The 7,016-nt window shown below is 47.7% G+C and overlaps 1 protein-coding gene across 2 annotated transcripts in view; it reads left to right on the top strand.

Moving 5' to 3' along the window:
- Positions 1-7,016, top strand: part of LOC127569766 (C-X-C chemokine receptor type 2-like) — a 134,079-nt gene that overhangs the window by 102,175 nt on the left and 24,888 nt on the right. The window lies entirely within an intron of this gene.

Genomic DNA, 7,016 nt, shown 5'->3' with positions numbered 1-7,016 from the left:
GTGTGGGACTTCAGGTTTCTGTACCTCCTGCCTGACGGTAGCTGCGAGAAGATGGCACGGCCCGGATGGTGGGGATCTTTGATGATGGAGATATTGACTCTTGTAGATACTCCCGATGGTGGGGAGGGATGTGCCCGTGATGTATTGGGCAGAGTCCACTACTCCCTGCAGCTTCTTAAGTTCCTGTGCATTCGAATTGCCATCCCAGACCATGATGCAACCAGTGAGGACACCTTCAACAGCACTACTCTATCTGTGCCTCTCAGAATTTTATAAACTTCTATCAGGTCTCCCCTTGGCCTCTGCCGCTCCAGAGAAAACAGCCCAAGTTTGTCCAACCTGTCCATATAGCTCACGCCCTCTAATCCAGGCAGCATCCTGTTGAACCTCTTCTGCACCCTCTCCACATCCTTCCTGTGATGGGGCGACTGTGGGGAAACAACGTTCAACAGTCTACAGATCATCCATGTGGAACTGCTGCTCAGTCCTTTCAGTCAGAGATTGTGAAGGCTGCGACTGATTTGTGGTTGTTGTTGTGGTTGAAAAGCAGCAGATGCAACAAATCTGTATTCAATTTCAATACAAGCACACACACACACACACACACACACACACACACACACAGACACACAGACACAGACACACAGACACACACACACACACACACACGCACACACGCACACACACACACACGCACACACGCACACACACACACGCACACACACACACACACACACACACACACACACGCACACACGCACACACACACACACACACACACACACACACACACGGGAAGTCAGATATACATGTCTCCCTGAGAATCAACATTTACTGTGTGAATATACCTTGGATTCAATGTTTAAATCATAGAGTCATAGAATCATACAGCACAGAAACAAGTCTCTGTCGACCAGGATGTCTTCGTGACTTAGTCCCATTTGCCTGTGTTTGGCCCATATCCCTCTAAACCTTTCCTACCCATGTAGCAGTCCAAGTGTCTTTTAAATGCTGTAATTGTACATGCCTCTACCACCTCCTCGGGCAGCTTGTTCCACATACCCACCACCCTCTGTGTGAAAAACTTGCCCCTGAGGTCCACTTTAAACCTTTCCCCTCTCACCTTTAACCCATTCCCTCCAGTTTTAGACTCCCCTACCCTGGGAAAAAGTCTGTGATCATCCATCTTATTTCCACTCCTCATGATTTTATAAACCTCTATAAGTTCACCCTTCGTTCCAGAGAAAACAGTCCCAGCATCTCCAGCCTCTTCTTATAACTCAAGCCCTCCAGTCCTGGTTACATCCTTGTGAACTTTTCTGCCCCCTCTCAAGCTTAATCAGACCTCTCCTATAGCTGGGCGACCAGAACTGTACACAGTGCTCCAGCTGTAGTCTCAACAGTGGCTGTAAAACACATTCCATCTCCTGTACTCAGTGCCACATCTGATGAAGGCAAGCGTGACAAACCCCTTCTTCACCACTTTGTCTACCTGTGTCACCACGTTCAGAGACATATGTACCTGTCCCCACAGGTCTCTCTTTTCTAAAATATTCCCCAGGGTCCTGTCATTCACTGTGTGTATCCTGCCTGGTTTAACTTCCTGAAATGCATCACTTTACACATGCTAAATTGCGTCTGCTATTCCTTTGCCCACTCCCCAGTTGCCTGAGACTCTGTTGTAACCTTAGGCAAGCTTCTTCACTATCCACCACACCACCAATTTTGGTGTCATTTGCAAACTTACTGACCATACCACCTCCATTCACATCCAAATTGTTAATATAGATGACAAATAGCAGGGGACCCAGCACCGACCCCTGCGGCACACTGCTGGTCACAGGCCTCCCGTCTGAATAACACCCCTCCACCACACTCTGCTTCCTTCCACCAAGCCAATTCTGTATCCAGATGAGAAACACGATGATGCTGGAGGAACTCAGCAGGCCAGGCAGCATCAGTGGAGAAAAGCAGTTGGTCAACGTTTCGGGTCAGGACCGTCTGCTTTTCTCCACGGATGCTGCCTGGCCTGCTGAGTTCCTCCAGCATCATCGTGTTTTTCATCTAGATTCCGGCATCTGCAGTCCTTTGTTTCTCCAATTTTTTTATCCAGTTTGGCCAGCTCACCCTGGGTCCCATGTGATCTCACCTTCCGCACCAGCCTACCATGTGGAGCCTTGTCAAAGGCCTTGACCAAGTCCATGTTGGCAAATCTACCGCCCTGCCCTCGTCAATCCTTTTGGTCACTTCAAAAAAGCTCAACCAAATTCGTGAGACACGATTTCCCATTCACAAAGCCATGCTGACTACCCCTAATCAGCCCTTGCCTTTCCAAATGCTGGTAGATCCTGTCCCTCAGTCCCCTCCAGTAACTTACTGAAGTTAGGCTCACTGGCCTGTAGGTCCCTGGCTAACCCTTGCAGCCCGTCTTAACTAAAGACAGAACATTAGCACCCTCCAGTCTTCTGGTACTCACCCGTGACTAGCAATGACACAAATATCTCTGCAAAGCCCCAGCAATTTCTTCCCTTGCTTCCCATAATGTCCTTGTGTATACCTGGTCAGGCCCCAGGTATTTATCCACCTGGATACCTCCTCTTTTGTAATATCAATATGTTTCAGGACATCATTGTTCTCTTCCCTGAATTCTCCAGTTACCCTGACCTTCTCTGAGCCCTTGGTGGTGATCTTTGCATCCTCACTGGCCACAGGAGTAGTGCCGGATGATTGGAGGGTGGCAAATGTTGTTCCTTTGTTCAAGAAAGGGAGTAGGGATAACCCTGGGAATTACAGACCAGTGAGTCTTACTTCAGTGGTGGGCAAATTACTGGAAAAGATTCTTAGGGGCAGGATTTATGGGCACTTGGAGAAGCATAGGCTGATTAGGGACAGTCAGCATGGCTTTGTGAGGGGCAGGTCATGCCTCACGAGCCTGATTGAATTCTTTGAATATGTGACAGAGCACATTGATGAGGGTAGAGCAGTGGATGTGGTGTACGTGGACTTTAGTAAGGCGTTTGATAAGGTTCCCCATGATAGGCTCATTCAGAAGGTCGGGAGGCATGGGATCCAGGGAACCCTGGCTGTGTGGATTCAGAATTGGCTCGCTCATAGAAGACAGAGGGTGGTTGTAGATCGAGTGTATTCTGCTTGGAGGTCGGTGACCAGTGGTGTTCTGCAGGGATCTGTTCTGGGACCCCTGCTCTTTGTGACTTTTATAAATGAGTTGGATGAGGATGTGGAAGGGTGGGTTAGTAAGTTTACATATGACATGAAGGTTGGTGGTGTTGTGGATCATGTAGAAGGTTGTTGAAGGTTACAATGGGACAGGATAGGATGCAAAGCTGGGCTGAGAAGTGGCAGACGGAGTTCAACCCGGAAAAGAGTGATTCACTTTGGATGGTGGAATTTGAAGGCAGAATACAAGGTTAATGGCAGGATTCTTAGCAGTGTGGAGGAACAGAGGGATCTTGGGGTCCAAGTCCATAGATCCCTCAAAGCTGCTGCGCAAGTCGATAGGGTTGTTAAGAAGGCATATGGAGTGTTGGCCTTCATTAGTCGGGGGATTGAGTTCAAGGGCTGCAAGGAAATGTTGCAGCTCTATAAAACTCTGGTTAGACCACACTTGGAGTATTGTGTTCAATTCTGGTCACCTCATTATAAGAAGGATGTGGAAGCTTTAGAGAGGGTGCAGAGGAGATTTACCAGGATGTTGCCTGGATTGGAGAGCATGTCTTATGAGGACACGTTGAGCGAGCTAAGACTTTTCTCTTTGGAGAGAAGGAGGATGAGAGGGGACCTGATAGAGGTGTACAAGGTGAAAAGAGGCATAGATTGACCGGACAGCCAGAGACTTTCTCCCAGGGTGACAATAGCTAACAGGAGGGGGCATAATTTTAAGGTGACTGGAGGAAAGTACAGGGGAGATATCAGAGGAAAGTTTTTTTTACACAGAGCGGTGGGTGCGTGGAATGCACTGCCGAGTGTGCTGGTAGAGGCAGATACGTTTAAGAGGCACATGGATGACAGAAAAATGGAGGGGTATGTGGGTATTAGATTGATCTTAGAGTAAGTTTAAAGGTCGGTAGAATATTGTGGGCCGAAGGGCCTGTCCTGTGCTGTAGTGTTCTATGTTCTACATGGTAAATACAGATGAGAAACTTTCATAGAACCATAGAACAGTACAGCACAATACAGGCCCTTTGGCCCACAATGTTCTGCCAACCTTTAAACCTTGCCTACAACTATCTAACCTCTACCTCCCACATACCCCTCTATTTTAAATTCCTCCATATGCTTATCTAGTAATCTCTTGAATTTGACCAATGTACCTGCGTCCACCACCACCCCAGGCAGCACATTCCATTCCCCAACGACTCTCCGGGTAAAAAACCTTCCTCTGATATCTCCCTTGAACTTCCCACCCATTACTTTAAAGCCATGCCCTCTTGTATTGAGCATTGGTGCCCCGGGAAAGAGGTGCTGGCTGTCTACTCTATCTATTCCTCTTCATATTTTGTACACCTCTATCATGTCTCCTCTCATCATCCTCCTCTCCAAAGAGTAAAGCCCGAGCTCCCTTAGTCTCTCCTCATAATGCATACTCTCTAAACCAGGCAGCATCCTGGTAAATCTCCTCTGCACCCTTTCCAACACCTCCACATCCTTCCTATAATGAGGTGACTAGAACTGGACACAGTACTGTAAGTGTGGTCTAACCAGAGTTTTGTAGAGCTGCATCATTACCTCGCGGCTCTTAACCTCGATCCCCCGACTTATGAAAGCTAATATCCCATAAGGTTTCTTAACTACCCTATCCACCTGTGAGGCAACTTTCAGGGATCTGTGGATATGGACCCCCAGACAACCTTTCCCTCAATTTCAACAAAACTAAAGAGCTGGTCATTGACTTCAGGAAAGGGGGCAGTGTACACGCACCTGTCTACATCAATGGTGCTGAGGCCAAGAGGGTTGAGATCTTCAAGTTCCTGGGAGTGAACGTCACCAACAACCTGTCCTGGACAAACCATGTGGATGTCATGGCCAAGAAAGACCACCATCGCCTCTACTTCCTCAGGAGGCTAAAGAAATTTAGTTTGTCCCCTTTGACTCTAACCAACTTTTACTGATGCACCATAGAAAGCATCCTATTGGGATGTGTCATGGCTTGGTATGGCAACTGCTCTGCCCAAGACTGTAAGAAGCTACAGAGAGTTGTGGACACAGCCCAGTGCATCACTGACACCAGCCTCCCCTCCTTGGACTCTGTCTTTACCTCTTGTTGTCTTGGTGAAGCAGCCGGCATAATCAAAGAGCCCACCCACCCGGGTTATTCTCTCTTCTCTCCTCTTCCATCGGGTAGAAGATACAGGAGCCTGAGGGCACGTACCACCAGACTTAAGGACAGCTTCTACCCCACTGTGATAAAACTATTGAACAGTTCCCTTATACAATGAGATGGACTCTGACCTCACGATCTACCTTGTAGTGACCTTGCACCTTATTGCACTGCACTTTCTCTGTAGCTGTGACACTTTACTCTGTACTGTTATTGTTTTTACCTGTACTACATCAATGCACTCTGTACTGACCTAATGTAACCGCACTGTGTAATGAATTGACCTGTACGATCGGTTTGTAAGACACTGTACCTCAGTACAAGTGACAATAATAAACCAATCCCAATACCAATCCCTCTGCTCCTCCACACTGCCCAGAATCCTGCTACCCACCTTGCCCAGTACCCCACCTTGGAGTTTGTCCTTCCAAAGTGTACCACCTCACACTTCAGTTAACCCCTCGCCTATTTCCTATTGCTCCGCACATGGATGAACACACTGATTCTTCAGGGGAACTATACTCTCCCTGTTGCCCTGAAATATACTTGTAGAATCACTTGGGAGTCTTTCCCTTCTCTGCCAGGGATATCTCATGTCTCCTTTTTCCTTCCTGCTTTCCTTCTCGTGTACTCCTACAACCCCTATACTCTTCACTCGCTTGATCTCAGCTGCCTATACATGACACTTGGAGACACCAGAGACAGCAGACACTGGAATCTGGAGCAACAAACAATCTGCTGGAGGAACTCAGCGAATCGAGCAGCATCTGTGGGAGGGAAGGTATTGTTGATGTTTTGGGTCAAGACCCCATCAGTACTCGGACAAGTGCAAGATGCTGCATTTTGGTCAGCTACACCAGGGGAAATGGTAGAGCCCTGGGGGCGGTAAAAAAAAGCGAACGCTATGTTGGCATTCATTCCGAGAAGTAGAGTGTATAAAAGTAAGGAAGTGTTGATGAGGCTCTATGGGGCACTGGTGAGGCCTCATTTGGAATACTGTGTGCAGTTTTGGGCCCCATATCTTAGGAAGGATGTGCTGATGTTGGAGAGGGTTCAGAGGAGATTTATGCGGATGATTCCCGGAATAAAAGGGCTTACGTACGATAACCGTTTGTTGGCTCTTGGACTGTACTCACTGGAGTACAGAAGAATGAGAGGGGACCTCATGGAAACATTTAGAATGTTGAAAGGACTGGACAGAGTAGATGTGGCTGAGCTGTTTTTCTTGGTGGGTAAGTCCAGGACTAGAGGGCACAGTCTTAGAATTAGAGGGTACCCATTTAGAACAGAAATAAGGAGAAATTTCTTTAACCAGAAGGTTGTGGATTTATGGAACTTGTTGCCACATACAGCTGTGGAGGCCCGATCATTGGAGGTGTTTAAGGAGGAGATTGATCGGTATCTAATTAGTCAGGGTATCAAGGGATATGGGGAAAAGGCCGGGAATTGGGGCTAGATAGGAATAGTTTAGTTTAGCTCATGGAGCAGAGGTCAATGGGCCGAATGGCCTACTTCTGCTCCTTTGTCTTGTGATCTTGTGACCTTGTGAGAGAAACTGAGGGGTACAGGTACATAGTTCTTTGAAAGTGGTGGGATATGTAGACAGGGTGGTGAAGAAGGCATTTGGCACGCTTGCCTTCATCGGTCAGGGCATTGAGAATGGGAGTTGGGACGTCAC

The sequence above is a fragment of the Pristis pectinata genome, chromosome 1 (assembly GCF_009764475.1).
Source record: "Pristis pectinata isolate sPriPec2 chromosome 1, sPriPec2.1.pri, whole genome shotgun sequence".
Classification (NCBI taxonomy): Eukaryota; Metazoa; Chordata; class Chondrichthyes; order Rhinopristiformes; family Pristidae; genus Pristis; species Pristis pectinata.
The sequence above is the reverse complement of the archived record's forward strand: the minus strand, read 5'-3'. Positions and strand labels throughout refer to the sequence as shown.